At 58.7% G+C, this 15407-nt stretch overlaps 1 long non-coding RNA gene across 1 annotated transcript; it reads right to left on the reverse strand.

Annotated features, from left to right (window-relative positions):
* Positions 1-11052: 11052 nt before the first annotated feature.
* On the reverse strand, positions 11053-15320 carry LOC119154600. The gene is made up of 2 exons (XR_005106496.1): positions 15011-15320; positions 11053-11863 (listed from the first exon to the last, which is right to left on the reverse strand). It is a non-coding gene; the product is annotated as an uncharacterized LOC119154600 (long non-coding RNA).
* Positions 15321-15407: the final 87 nt, after the last annotated feature.

The raw sequence follows: 15407 nt of genomic DNA on the forward strand, positions 1-15407 counted from the left end.
GCGTCAGGCTAGGTGGTCTGAAGGTCCTTCCTGCCCTTAGCACAGAGGAGTTACGAACTCCGTGGGACCCATTTGCAAGCCAGAAGATCTACTTGCATGCTGTCCCTGCTCCCTGACACCCTGCAGGCAATCGGGTTTGATGGTGAAAGATGTCCCAGCTCCGGGTATCTGCCCCCAAGCCCCCTCTGGCTGCAGACTTGCCCGAGACCCCAGCCTGAAATGTGAACCTCAGCATTAGGAAGATTTGGGGCACCAGGTTGCGCAAGAGCCCAGCTCCCAGCCTCCTCGCAGTGGTGGGGTATTGCATGCCATGGTTTCTGTGTGTCTGGAAGTGATTTGAAAAAGCCGATCTGCTGTTAACCCTAAACAAAACAAAGGCCTTAAGAAAAAAAAGTCAAAAAAATCTTGTCTCACTTATTCTTCAATCGCTAGCCAGGAGCAACAGAGGTTTCGGGCTAGATTTCCTTCACATTCCTGGAGCTTCTTATTAATATTTTGCAAGAGAAAATCAACACCGTTCCACAGGAGAGCCGGTACGGCTGCAAGGAGCCTCCTCTCTGCTCCTCTGTATCCTGCCCTGGCCATACAGCTGAGGAGGGAACTGGAGCATCGCCATGCCGGAGGAGCAGCCATGTGCCACCATCCAGAGCCGAGCCCCCAAGCCGCTGGAGGTTTTGGCTCTTTGCCCCAGCCCTGGGAACAGCAAGGTGGGTGCTGGGGGCCCCCAGACCAAGGGCAGTGGCTTTTTGTGGGGTAAGTGAGCAGCCTTCGGGGCAGCTGGTCTGGGCAGCTGCTGGGGACATCCCAGGAACGTCTCCCTGCTGCTGATCCTGGCCCTTCTCCCAGGCTTTGGCTGAGCATGTGGCACTTTCCCCAGCCACATCCACCCCAGGGCCTCCCACATGGCCCCAGCAGCATCCTTGGCCTCCAGGCAGGCTCAGAGCTGCCCCAGAACCAGGACTGGACCTGGTACCACCAGCTGGCATTTAGGATGTGTTGCAAATGATCTGCAGTGGGGTGGGAGTGGGGACAGCTCAGATTATTGCTGCCCTGGAAACAACGCTAAGGACCAGGGCAAACCCTCCCGAGGGAGGCAGATGCAGAATCTCATGCCTGCCATGCTTGCTCTGTGCAACCATCCCATGTGTGGGCCTGCTCCACACATGATGGCAGTGGGCTTGCAGTGCCTTCCTCATGCAGGGGCTGCATGGGGCGAGGGATGAGTGCAGTGCTGCTGTCTTTGTTGGACTGGGGCAGTTTGGGACCTCCTCTGCCCATGGAGCAAAGTTGGGCACTTTGACCCCAGCATGCACACAGTGCAAATCCTGCCCTGGTGTCTGCATACCCTGCCTTGCAGTGCGTTTGCTGTTGGTGCCGCATCCTAGTGTGAGGATGGGGGGAAGACCTAGAGAGGGTGGCAGAGGGGGAAAGGAATGGTATGGTTGCTGGAGGAGGAGGATAAGAGCTGTGAAGCAGGGAGAGAGGAGAAGAAGAGCTGCAAGGGGAGATAGAGCAGCCAAAGCACCCAAAAATACCTGAGTGCAAAGCACCCAAAACCACCTGGACTGGCCCAGAAGTGGCACGGAGGGGCTGTAGTGCCTGCCTGCGTGAGCAATGCCACACAGCTTTGCTCCCCCTCCCCACAGTCAGCACCCACCCCAAAGAGCGAAAGCACCCTCACCCAGCCAGGGCGCAGGGTGAAGTGCGCGGGGTCTGTGCCCAGCTCAGCTTTCAGGAGTGTGAGGGAATGGACACAAAATACCCCCTCCCTTTGCCCCACTGCCCCAGGGACACGGGGATGTGACCCTGAGTGCTGGTGACCTGCTGGCCCCAGGTCCTCAGCGGCTGCATCTGTGGCAGTGCATGGAGAGGAAGCGCTGGACATCCCTGAGCAGAGATAAGATTGGCGTGTGCCCCAGCTGGGTGACCTCTCCCTGCGCCCTCCTCGCTGGATTTGGCATTGGGCAAGGTGGACCCCAGCCCGGCACACAGCCTTAGGAGTTTGTATATTCTACTATATTTTTTATTTATTTTCTCTCCCTCCGCCCCAGTATTATTGGGCTGGCAGCTCACCGCCCCCATCCCGGCCCCCTGTTTCCCTTCCTAGCATCCCGCACAACCCAGCACCACACCTAACAGAGGAAGCGTGGCTGGCTGGGCCGGCAGCCTCTGCTCCCCAGCACAAAGGCATTTTCCCTCCCCGCCCCCAGCCTGCACCTCTTGCTGCTAGTTATTCCTCCCAGCCAGGTCTGATGCCCAGCTCCCACCCGCCTAAAAATAGATGCGGCACAACCTGGACCATCCCAAGGGGTCTTGGGGATTTGGGGGCTTGAAAGGAGGTGGTGGGGATGGCAAGAAGGTAAGAGCAAGTGTTGCGGGCTAAGCTTGATGGCTATTTATGCTGCTGATGGCTGCGGGTGGGTACAGGAGCCCCAGGCTGGGCTAGGGGCTGTGCAACCAAATCCAAGGGATTTACCCCCAGAACTTACATCCAGGTTACAGAGGAGGCAGGCGAATGCTGGAAGAGCCCCTGCAGCACAGCAGCAGCAAAGCCTCGAGCCGTGATGGGAAAATTGCTTTTTATTCTTATTTTGCAGAGGGTGCAAGGCACAAGGGGAGTGGTCAGTGGGGCAGGGGCAGGAGCAGGATCCGTCCCCGGGCCTGGGTGCAGGTGCTGTGCCCTCCTGTGGTGGCCAGCACCTTCTTTGCTGGCTCACATGGACTAGCCTCCCTTCTAGATGTGCCCACACCGCTAATGAATTAATCACCTTGAAATTACCGATGTGGAGCTGGTGCCGTGGTGTGTCCGATTGGATGAATGAGGCATTTTGCAGGAAGATATTTGTTATTAATTACAGATAATAATTATCTTTAGGTCACGCCGCACAGGCACCCAGAGCAGTGCAGCCAGGTGGAATGGACGTGACCTACACCCGCACCCAGTTCTGTATCCCGAAGGAGCTGCCCTTCAGCAGGGGTGGCTGAGGGGAGCAGGGACGTCCCACACACAGTGTGTGGGGTCCCATGCAGGGCTCGGCAGCTCCCCTGGCACCCCGAGAGGTGCCCCTGTGCCGGCGGGTCCCACAGGCTCCCCCCGGGCTGGGGCTGCTGCAGCCTCGCTGGAACAAAGGCTTCCCGAAGAAAGGCGCTTCCTGGAGAGCAAAGGACTCGGGGCTGGGGCTGTGTGTGAGCCCTGTCGGGAGGCTGAAGTCATCCGCTGGGAAACGCTCCATGTTTCACCGGAGCCTCCCTTTTTCCAGGGCCCAGCTCAGCGCCCGGTTTCCTCGTGCACAAATAGTTCAGTGGGTCAGGCGGAGCTGGCAAGCAGCGAGCCAGCCGGCCAGGGGCTGCCAGGCGCGCTACAGCGTCCATGTTAGGAGCATCCTGGCAGCAACCACGTGCCCGTGCAAGGACGACATGTCCTCTGTGTCCCCAGCCGGGGACCAGCCTCTTTCCCACCCAGTTCAGGGTGGTGGGTGGAGAAGGGGCAGTTGCAGTCAGCCCCAGCGCCGGGAATGGCTGGCTCAGCTGTTTTCTGCTCATTTGCTCTTTTTCATGGCTTCCAGCTCCATCTGACAAGTGAAGGGCACCAGGGACAGTGGAAAGGTGCCCTGGGCCACCATGGCTCCCTGTCCTGGGAGCAGGCCAGCCCAGGGGCTTGCTGCCACTCTGCTCCACAGCCATCCACATCGGCAGGTCCCCGATGGCTGCGGGGCTGAGCTGGGAGCACGGTGCGGACCGTGCTGGCCAACCCAGCAATCAGACACTGTATCTGAGGAAGCAGAGAAAGTTGTCTTTCTTTTTCAGCTCTTTTCAATAACTAGAGGTCAGCCTTGTTTACACAGGATTATAACTGGAATGACAACAGCAATACCCATTGTGTGAGCAGCGAAACCCACAGCTAACCTGAAAAAGCTGTTTGCTCCTCACAGACACAGCCAGTGCAGCCTCCTGGGTGGCAGCCGGAGCTCTTGGTCCTCACTGGGGCCATCCTGCCACCCCTTCCCCTGACATGGCCCTCCACAGCCCCTTCTTGCACAGCCCTGGCTCTCCGGTGGTGGTCCCAGCAGCTTGGGGTGCCACTCTTCCAGCCGCATCACCTCATGTTTGCTCCCTGACCTGTTCCTTGTGAAACCCGGGGTGCAGCCCCCATGCCTCAACCACGAGCAAAGCTGCTGCAAATCCCACCCACGGTGCTTACGGCCAGGCTAACATTGGAGAGAGGCTTCGGCACGGTGCTGTGCCCAAGGGGGCTGAGCATGCTGGAGTGCCCGGGGCATGCACGCTGGCTGGCGTCGCTTCCCCAGCAGCTGATTGCGGTGGCAGTCGTTGCTTTAATACTCAGTTCCCATCACAGAGAAAGCCCAGGCTTTTAGGAAGGAAAGTCTTACACTTCTACCAACTATTTCAAGACTCCCATAAACACATTTTTGGTTCAGCATTAATGAATTACCTCAATGCAGAGCTACTCATGCCAAATACATGAATAGAGAGTGTAGAAAAGCCACCGAGAAGCAGATTTGGCTGCCATTCAGCTGCTCCGATCGGCACAATTTCTTTTCTCGATTATAGCAAGAAAATGCTCTCTGCCTGTGGCACCGCGTCCTCCCAGGAACAGGCAGCTGGCCGACAGTTGGGCTGTGCAGAGCCTGGGCATGCCGGGGTTATTCGCTGCTTCCATCACTCTAATTGGCAGAAAATGCTGCTTGCTGGTGTCTGTGCAGGAGATGCAGCCAAGAACCGAGATCCTGCTCTTTCTGCATGTCCAGGCTTGCTGCTCTTGGCTGCCTGACCTTCTCTTGGGTGCTGGGGAAAGGGAAGAAAAACTGGTGGATTTCTGAGCCTGGCTTTTTTGGGGAGGTGGGTCAGGGCTGCCCGTCTGTGGCCCTGCAGCCACGTGTGCCCACAAGCACCACAGCCAGGAGCAGCTCCACTATGGCCCCTCTCCGTGCAGCAATGAGCCCTCACCTACAGACTTGGTGACCATGTCCTCTGCTTTCCTCCAACAGCAATGGCCCTGCCATGCTGGGGACTGCCAGGAGACGATGTGCACCCCAGGAAAAGTGCAGCCCTGTTTTTGCAGAAACTGTTCTTGCCTGGGCTCTGCTCTGCCGGCTTCCAACCTCTGTGCCCCACTGGGTGTTTCCTCATCCCTTGCTCTTCGAGCATCATGCGACTGAAAGCACCATGGATAAATGGGCTTGTGCTACATCACGGATGAGGATGCCGCTTTCAAGCAGGAGAGAGGAAGAAGGCAGCACAGCGATCACACCTCCACCGCTTTACATCTCAGTCCTCAGAGGCCTGTCAGCAAGGGCTGAGCTGGTTATTGCTTCTCATCTCCCTAAAATGAAACTCCAGCAGCAGGTGAGCAAGGAGAGGGGGTGGCTGGCTGCACCCCTGCATGTGCCAAGCCCAGCAGCCAGCAGCAGGAGGGTCGCCCATCCTCTCCCGTGCTGGGAGGACTGACACAGCAACACAGGACGTCTCCATCTGGGAAAGGTTTGCTGTTCTCAAGAGCTGCTGTGGCTCCCGACATGTTTTAACTTAGCACAAGGCATTACCTCACAGGGCCGCTGCAGATGGCAGATGGATGCTGGCTGTGCCTGCTCCTCTCTCCCCTCTCCCCTCCCCCTGCTTCATCTGCAGCCCCTGAACCCAGTGCTTTCTGCTTGGGCTTTCCACACAATGGTGAGTTTGCTAACAGGGAGGTGGTTGCATGGTTTCTGAGCATCACCCCAGCCAGGCCTGGAGGAAGAGGAGCCCTTTGCAGCATCCCTGGAGGAGTGAGAGCCCTTTGCAGCATCCCTGGAGGAATGAGAGCCCTTTGCAGCATCCCTGGAAGTGACAAACTTCACTGAAGCTTGTGGCTCACCTTCCTGCCCAAGGGGTGTCATGGCCACCTCTCTGCTTCACCAAGGTTTTCACTGACCAGCAAAAAGGATGAGGATGTTGCTGAGAGCAACCTCACCTTCACACACACAGGGAAACTCTCAGTGCTAAACCCAAGTGGAAGAGAGGAGTTTTGTCTCAGAGGCGGGTAGATGCTGCTGTGGCTCTGTGCTCCAGTTTCCCCATGCGCTGTGCAGGGCACAGGGCAACTCAGCCTCTCCTCCAGCCCTTTAGAAACAACAATCTCTCCAGCAAAGGGCAGGATGTATGAGGGTAATTCTGACAGAATGCTTCTTTCCTGAGAGAGAACAATAATAATAATAATAATAATAATTACAATAATAATACTAAAAATAAAGAAAAGAGCATGAGAGCTTTCCTTCCCTGCAAGCAGAGGGGCAACTTTTGCTTTTTGGTGCTGAGCTGGGAACATTAAGGGAAGGGAAATGAGCATGAGTGCTGCATTTGCAGCTCAAAACCCCAAGATCTGTACATCGCCCCCCATAAATTGGCCTAAAAATGAGGTTTTAAAGCTTGTCACAGGCAGCATCTTTTTCTTTGCTTTGTGATTTCAGAGCATCCTTTGTGCTGCAGTGCAGGGAAAACTGCAGCAAAACCCCCTGGCAGCAGAGCTGGGGCTCAGGGATGCTGTGAGCAGCCATGGGGTGGTTGGGTGCAGGGATGCAGGGTGGGAGGAGGGGGCAGGCATGGACCCCCAGGGATGAAGGCTGTGCCATTGCTGGGGATCCCTGTGGTTGGCGGGGTGCGGGGGGCTGGGGGCAGGAGGGAGGCGGCAGGGAAGGGCTCCAAGGGAAAGGCTTTGTTCGCGGGCCAGCCGGGAGCGTGCGAGGGCCTCCGGGTTCCAGCATTTCTCCTCCACTTCGTTCCTGCTGTGCACGGGAGCCGGGCCAAGGTGGAGCATGGCGGGGTGGAGCGGGTCCCTGAGGAAGGCCGGGACAGCAGCGCATTTAGCCCTTAAATTGCCTGGGAAAGCGGCTCTATCTTTCCATCTCCCTCCGGGACTCTTCTCTCACCCAAGTGGAGCCTGTTCCCAGGCTGCTCGCCCCAACACCTCCACCTCTGCCCTCCTCCAGTGACCCCTCTCGCTTGGCCCCTTCAGCCTTGCTCGGATCTGGAAGCACTCGGGAAGGATAAGCAAAGGCTCCCGACAGAACAGCCCTTCGTGGTGTGCTCGAGCTGGAGAAATAAGGTTAAAGGCTCTTATCTGATGGAGCCGCAGCCTTGCCAAAGCCTGTTGCTATCAGCTCGGGACACATGTGCTATTGGCAAAGCTTCGGGGACACAATAATACAAACAGTTTTCATTGTCGAGTCAACAATGATGGGAGAAGGAGCCTGGTGCTATTACTGGTATAAAAGGCGCACTGTAGGAAAGCTCAGGACAGGAGGATGCAGTCAGGATCAACAGTGGGGTTTAGCAGATTACAGTTATATTTGTATTCGGGAAGGAGAAACCTTCCATCCCCAGCGGGCTGGAGCCAGAGGATGGAGTGGGGGGTGGGGGGGTCAGGCTGCAAGGAAAAACTCTTAGAGCAGCACTGGAAGCAGCTGCAGCAAAGTGCTGATGGCAGTGGGTTTGGGCAAGGGCAGGAGGCAGGTTTGCAGCCCTTGTGCTCTGCTGGCTCATGAGAAGTCATCCAGGGAAAAAACTCATGGCTGTACATGGCTGAGGGGGCTGCAAGGTGAGGGAGGCTGCCGCGGTGACAACCTGAGGCTTGCAGGATCCCACTATACTCTCTCATTACAAAGACTGTATTTTAAAAAGGCCATGCTGGTGTGTGCAGGGAGGGTAGGTGATTCGGCACACGCTGCACCCAGTTCCTGCTGTCATTTGGGCAGATACGAGGATGGTGGGGAGAAGGTTGGTGCCTCTGTGGGCGCTGGTGCACAGGTGCTGTGCAGGACCTATGCGTTTTGCAGAGGTAAGCATCCTTCCAACACCTGTCTCACATTCCCCTACATTCTTCCTCCTCAGCCTTCCTGAGATCCTGTCAGTCTTAACGAGGGATTTCTGGACAACACACACTCCCAGGCTGGGTTGGATATGTGGGTGGATGAGTGGGATAGATGAATGGGATGAGACCACCATCCTGCCCAGGGCAGCAGTCCCCTCCAAGGCCTGCAGCTCTGCCTTGCCCCAGCCCTGGTGCTGTGCCGTGCCCCTGGGACTCAGGCAAGGTCCTGATCCGTGATGCCACACACTGGTGAGAGCACAGAGGGGATGCTTAAGGGATGCAGGACCCAAAGGGCAAGACAGAGGGTCTCCGGCCACCCGGCCCACAGAGAGCAGGGAAGGGGTGGTCAGCAGATGGGGCACTGGGACCAAGGCGTGGTGCCATCCTGCACCCTCAGAGGTGGACGGCGAGGTGATGGGGAGCATCACCTTGGCTGTGCCTGTGGTGGTGAGGAAGAGGACACAGGTTTGCCAGCTGTTGTGCCATGGTAGCAGGGGGATAGAAGGCACAAAAGCCCCCACGCCATGGGGGGCTGTGGGAGGCTGGAAAGCCGAACGGCAGGTCAGGAACTTACCGGCTGCTGTCAGGGGCCAAGTGGGGCCGGGGCAGCCATTCCCACCGGGAGCAATGATGTCAGGCGGCGGCTGCGGCTGGGAGGCAGGAAGCCCGACGCAGCCAGCGAGTCTGTCCTTCTCAGCCTTCCCCATGTGTTTTCATGAACAATGCATCCCGTGTCGGGGACACTGCAAAGCTGGCCCTCCTGCACAGGCGACACTGCAAGACTGGTCCTCCTGCACTGCCAGCAGCCCTGTGTGGCCACCTTGCACCCGTGCTAGTATCCTGGCCGCTGCACCGTGCCGGGTGCTGCTCCCTGTCCGTGTGGGCTGCAGGACAGTGCTGGTGTTGCACCTTTCGCATTGGGATTTGGTGTGTCTGCTGCATCGCTGTGAGGTCTGGAGGGAGGAAAAATGGCATTTGTTGGCCACAGCCTGAACTGCTCTGGCACCACTGTGCTGCCATGCTGCTGCCTGCACAGGCAGGGCTGCCACTGTGCCTCCCTCGATGGCACGTCTGGTCCCAGCAGGACACGTGTGGGGCAAACAGGCTGGCAAGCCCCAGAGGAAGCCCTTGGAGAAAGGACGGCCATGCCAGCTGCTGGCCTGGCCCTCTCCCACTCCCAGCTCAGCTGGGGCAGGGTAAACACCTGCCTGGAGCATCCAGCCATGCCTGCCCAGGTGTCCAGATATTCCAGATATTCCATCAGGGAGCAGCAACAGTGATCGCTCAGATGGGCTGAGGAAAAGCTCCAGCAGACTGAGGCACTTAGTGATGCCGTGAGATGCAGAAGAGCCTCTCTGGGCTGGGGGTCCACTGGGGCAAGGGGAGTCACCAGCCCCCTCTGTACCCTCCCAGCCCAGGCAGCCAAGGCTTGGTTTTGCCAAGTGGGTACTCAGAGCGAGCAGGGTGAGGGCAGCCATGCTGGGGGCTGGGACAGGGCAAGGCACCTGGTCACAAACACCCAGAGGGAGAGGGACTTCCTGAGCACAGCCAGCTAAAGGATGGCCCCAAGGACTCCAGCTCGGCCTCTCCCTCCACCCCACCCAGCACACCCTTGTTTTCACAGAGGTGCCTCCGTGCTGGGGACGTGGCAGGCTGCATTTGCCAGCGGCTGGCAGCGATGTCCATGCTGGTGCCGACAGGCCGGCTGGCATGTTTTCCCCCAGGGAGGCTTTAGCAGAAGGCTGTGCATTTCTGGGAATTGTGTCGGGCAGGGAAGGAGGTTATTGTTCGAACTGCAAGTGTGCAGCGCACTGATGAGATCAGGGCTCGGTGCTCGGCGGTGGGGCAGCTGAGCTGTCTGCAGTGCCGCTGATGGGGCGATAAGCAGGAGAAGCCTCTTATCTGTGGTCCCATCGCTGGGGAGAGCTGGAGAGCAGAGGGCATGGCAAAACCCTGGTGACCTGGCTCTGCTGGGCCTTGCTGTGTTGTTAGCACAGGGCAAACCAGTGTCCAAGGGGTTTCAAAAGGAGTGATGAAGGCAGTGAGGCGAGGAGCACGCTGCCTTCCCCCTCAGGCACGCTGCAGTACAGCTGCCCATCCTGCTGACTTTGGCCATGCAGACTCTTCTTCCCAGTCCTCCCAGTTCACCCAGCAGCCCCCTCTGGTACATAAATCCAGACCTAGCCTTGGGGGCTGTGATAGCTTTTAGGTCATGGGCACCCTTGCCGTGGAGGGAACCTGCCCCACACAGCTCCCTGCTGCCATGCCGAAGCAGCTTTTACTCCAGCCATGGATGGAGGAGGCCAAACGCTGCCTGTTCACTGCCTGGATTTCACCCTCTGCCTGGCTGGTGGGCAGCGGGAGGCGTGTGTCTGTGTGGGTGCTGCCCTTCTGTCCCCGGGATGGTGGTGATAGAGGGGCCGCCATGGCCCCCAGCCCCCGGCCGAAACCCCAATGGTCTTGTGCTTTGGCAGGGTAGCTCAGGGGAGGGTATTTCTGAGAAAAGGCCCCTCTATGCTGCCCCAGCCCTCCTCGCTGAGCCTCTCCTTCCTCCCTCTCTGCCAGTCAGTCCCTGTCCATCTGAGGTGTCAATCCCAGCCCTGGTCACTTTGCCGTGTGCTTGCTCCTTTGCAGACTGGACACAGGTCCCGTCAATCCCAAACTCTATGGGAGACAATTCAGAGCTGTTTGCAGTAACGCTGAGAGGAAGGGGCTGGGGTTGACCCGTTGCAACCCTTTGCTGAGAGGTGCCATGTTAGCCCATGAGAAGCTAACCATCATCCTCCTTCTCCTCCTTGGGAGGATGCCTCCCTCCACGCGCCACGGCTTTTGACACAGAGCAAGTCACGAGCGCCTGAGGAGATCAGACCTGCTGCCACGGAGGGTCACTGCCATCCGGAGAGCTTCCCCACCACCCTGGTCTGGAGATCGCGCTGGCGAGCAGGGACAGCATAGGAAATGCTACATGGGAAAGCCCTGTGTGAGAGCCCAGGAGCCCCTGCCTTCCCACAGCAGACTTATCAAGGCACCAGTTCAGAGTGGCGCTTTCCATGGGCCAAAAGGGAAGTGCATACACACCAGACTTCTCGGGGTCAAGGATGCTGGGCAAGCAGCGAGCCGAGAGGCTGCAGGGGGCAAGGGAGGGAACCGGGGCGTGGGGAGGGAGACACAAATAGCAAAATGAATGGCTTGGACTTCCTATGTTTTATGGAGGCGAATAAAAGGAGACAGAGGGTGAAAGAAAGGAGACCTGAGCACTTGCACATGCTCTCACGCATACATGGGCCAGCCCAGATCCCAGAGCCCATTGGTGGGCAGTGTGAGATGGAGCCTGCACCCACTCGGCTGGCACGGCTCTGGGCCAGCTGCTTGTCTGGCCCAGCATCCCCCAAGAACACCTCGTAAAGCGTGACAGGCTGCTGCTTAGCACTTATTCCTCCCCCTGTCATTATTATTTGAACAGCAGCCAGTATAATTAAAATCGTTCGAAGGAGGAGGTTTAGGGAACGTCCAAAGTGTCTCAGAAGAGCATTTGCAAAGCTGGAGGTCCAAACTCCACCCTGGTGCTTGCAATGAGCAGGGCCCAGGGGAACCATCATCTTCTCTGCGTCCTCCCTTCCACGCTCCCCATTTCACAGGGTGGCACAGGCTGGGCTACCACACAGGGTGGTCCCGGCCACATTCCCTTCTGTGGCTGCTGCCTGCTGCAGCCAAATCCTGAAGCCCTTCCTGGTGCAGGACTTGTCCCAGGAGGTCCAGATGGCAGTGTCCCCAGGCACGGACGGGCTGCTCACCAGCAGCTCCAGGACAGATGCAGTGGGCAGTTGTGGGGAGCGGAGGACACGGTGCCTCTGTGGGCTGCTCTGCTGGAGTGGCACGGATGGAGGCTGCGATATCTCCTGGGAGCCATGCTTGGGTTTTGTTGTGTTAGGAGGGTCTGTGCCACAAGACGAGGTGTGGAGAGGCCCCTTGGCTCCTCAGAGAGGACAGGATGGCCTGCAAAACAGAAATGCAAGTCACCATTTGTGCCATATTATCCACGTTTCTTAAGTGTTTGGATGGAGGATTTTGGCCTCCAGGGTCAAATGTCCCTGGTGCCAGGGCTAAGAGACTAAGGACATGAAGCAATCACAGCAAGGAGGGGGGCAAAAGGCAGATCCCTGCCTCTGTTCCGGGGCTGGCACAAGCTCACGTCTAGGGGATCGGTCCCCCCATCTCTCTCCACCTCCTCTCCCAAATCTGAGCTGCCCTGGGTTCAGGAAGGAAAACCAGAATAACTGTCCCCAGGGTGGTCAGTGCTAGGAATGGTGTGACCATCAGTTCAGGAGGGTGACTGGCTGTGGGCATCCTCACCAGCAACGCACAGAAGCCCTGCTGTGGTGGATCTGTGTCAGGTGGAGATGGCCAAGAGCCAAAACCCCACTACCCAGCAGAGCCAGCAGCCCTCTGCTGCCACCAAGGCAGGCTCATGAGGGTAAAAAGGAGGGGAAATGTGTCAAACCCCCTCCCCAAAATCAATGCTGCTCTGGCAAAGCCTATGGCAGCTGCCCCCATCTCCTGGCTGGTGCTTGTGGCTGGGTGAGGGCTCGGGGTCTACCAGCTACTCGCTGTCCTTTGTTCCCAGGATGGGGTCTCTTGCTACCAGCTCAGAGCCCAGCATGTCACCCGGTGACAGCCAGCCTTGCTCTCCCTCCGAGCTGTGACCCCAAGTCTGATCCTGGAGAGCTGGGAACACCTGAAGTCAGGGGATGTCTCAGGACAGAGCTTCCCCAAGGCTCTCGTGGGTAGGTGGGCAAGGCTGCGCCCAGGAGGGCCTCTCATCTCTGCCTTCTCCAGAAGTGGATCAGATTGAGCCTCCAGTGGTTGGGAGCAAAAGAAAGGGTGGGGTTTGGTGGCTGATTTCCAGAAGAATGATGGTGAATTTTCTGGGGATACTAGAGGCAAGAAAAGCTCATCTGACTTGATCCAGCCCACTTGCCAGGTCCAAATCAGCTGAGAGTCACTTGGGAAACACCATAGCCCAGCGGGAAAACCAGGCGAGATACTGTGGGGTTTTATTTTGCAGCAAACTTCTCCTGGCTCCACCAGCTTTGCCTGCTGAGGGGAGCTGCCAGCAAGGCACCACATACAGAAGTCTTCACGGTGTCTTTTGGTGGGCAGGGGTCAGCTAAAGCCCCCTCCCAACCTCTCCCCAGAGGCCAGCTCCAGCGACAGACTCGCCCCTGCTCTGTTTTTAGCACATTCAAGTAGCTGCTTTCACAAGAGGTAAAAGAAAGTTCATGGATCCGTTGACAGATCAGCCCAAGCGGGAATTTCTCTGGGAATTCCTGCAATAGCAGGTTGGCTCCCGCGGAGGTGGAGTTTCCTCTGGATCTACCTCCACCCAGGCTTGGGGAGCGCTCTGGCCACCGGCTCCACGCTTGGGGGCTGGGCTGAGCGAGCCACCGATGCTTCCCAGCCAAGGTCAGCCAGAAACCCTCCCTGCTCCACAAACGCCTGTCCTGTTAACCCTTGCGAAGAGTGGAGCTGCAAGCTGGCAGGGTTAGGGCTGCAGAGCTCGCCTGTGCCCATGGGCATGCAGAGGCAGGGGGCATTTTCCTCTCCTGCCCAGCAGGCAGCTGACAGGGCTGCAGGCGTGATGATTTCATGCCATTTAGTTCCCAGGGGACTTGCTGCCAACCAGGCAGTCCTGCGGCCTGAGTGAGGACGGTCCACCGCTGCGGGAGGCCAGTGCTGGTGGGGTGATGGGTTTCTTGCTTGGAGGCAGGGAGCAACGGGGTGACGGCGCTCGGCATCAGTGACTGTGTGCTCTGGAATCCGAGACGCGTCCCCAGCCATACTTGTGGTCAGGAACCATCTTCGCATTGCAGCGATACAAACCACATTCACAGTGGCAGCAGTGCCGCTTGAGCGTGCCTCTGACGCCAAGGACCGGCGTGACCCGACCCCACACACAGGACAGGCGGCTGCCCGCTTCCAAGGACCTCCAGAAAGTCCCCTTGTTGGGACTTGTTTCCTCCTCCCTCACAGAGGTGGGCCTCTCCAAAATGGCACCCCCTTGCTTCACAGCCAGACTCTGCCAAGGGATGGAGGCTTTCCAGATGATGCAGAGGCTCCAGATGGAGGGTTGGAAGGAACTTGCGTTTGCAAACATGGGGCCAAGCCAAGAAGTTTCAAGGTAGCTCCAAATGTCATGCCAGGGAGAGGGTCTGGAGCTCAGGTCTGGTCTGGGGCCACCTCTGCTGGTTTGGGGATGAATCGAAATGTGTCTTGCCCATCTGGGGAGCAGTTCTTGCTGAGGTCTGGCCAGCTCCATGAAAGCTGCCATAAGGAACAGCAAGCTGGCAGATTTAGGTACCTAACGGGCAGTTTTGGGGGAGAGCCACCCGGCAGAGGCTTAGCACCAATCTGTTCAATACCCTTCACCTTTGTGTGCTGGTAAAGCTAAACTCTGCCCTCAGTGACTCAGTTGCTGCAAGACAGAGCATGGCTGGAGTTGAGCTCAGGGAGCCCTGCTTCCCAACACCTAATTGTGCAGCCTGAGGCCACACATAGCACAGCTCCATGTTTTCGCTTGATCTGCAGCCCCGCCGGGGCAGGACACGGCTGCTCTTTACCAGCACAGTCAGGGCCCTCTCTCAAACATCCGCACTTGGCGAGGACTGTGAAGCTGGCTGTGCTGGAGGAGGCATCGAAGTTCTCCCCCTGCCAGGAACCAGCTGGAGAGAACAACAATATTCAGCGGCGAGTCCCACAGCACAGCTCCCAGGGGACGCGCTGCCCTCACGCAGTGTACGAGTGCCATCTACAGGGGGGCTCCGCGCCCCAGCCTGGGCACCCCGAAACCCTGCGCCCCCTCTCCACCCCGCCAGCCCTTCTGTTAATTAGTCTCAAGTCCCTGTGGCCACACTGGAGTGGCTGCACAGCCCCGCGTCTCGGTTCAAGCCAGGCAGCGGGGCTATAACCGCAGCACTGAGGGCGGCCGCTGCGGGGTTGCTGCCACGGGCGGTATTCCTGCGGTGCGCCATCACCGCTGGAGCCAACTCCCCCCCCGGCCCCAGGTGCCACAGGGTTGCTGGCTCGAGTCATCCTTCAGGCAGTGCTGCCACCGGGGCCGCGGGGGCTCCACGGGGATCAGCTCACCTGTGGCCGGAGCTGGGGGCCAGGCGGGGCCCACCTGTGGCAGGGGCTGGGCAGCGGCTCTCCACTCCTGCCCCCCAGGCTGGGCCGCAGCGGTGCTCAGGCCTCCCCGATGGGGAGGCACCGGGGCCCAGTTCGCTGAGCCGTCAGGGGAAGGAATCCGTGAGAGGTACATCAGCCCCTTCCGGGGGGAGGCAGCCTGGCCCAGCCGCCGGTGCCCCACAACAGCCGCTTGAGACACACCTGTCCCCGCTGTCCCGGGGAGCCCCGAAGCAGCCCCGCGGTGGCAAGCCCGCCGGGGCTTCCTCAGGGCACGGACTACAGCCCCCACAATGCCCCGCGGCGGGGCGGGGCGGGCGCGGGGCACGCTGGGAGCTGTAGTCCCGCCGCCGGGCCGCCA

Source organism: Falco rusticolus, chromosome 10 (genome assembly GCF_015220075.1).
Source record: "Falco rusticolus isolate bFalRus1 chromosome 10, bFalRus1.pri, whole genome shotgun sequence".
Taxonomy (NCBI): Eukaryota; Metazoa; Chordata; class Aves; order Falconiformes; family Falconidae; genus Falco; species Falco rusticolus.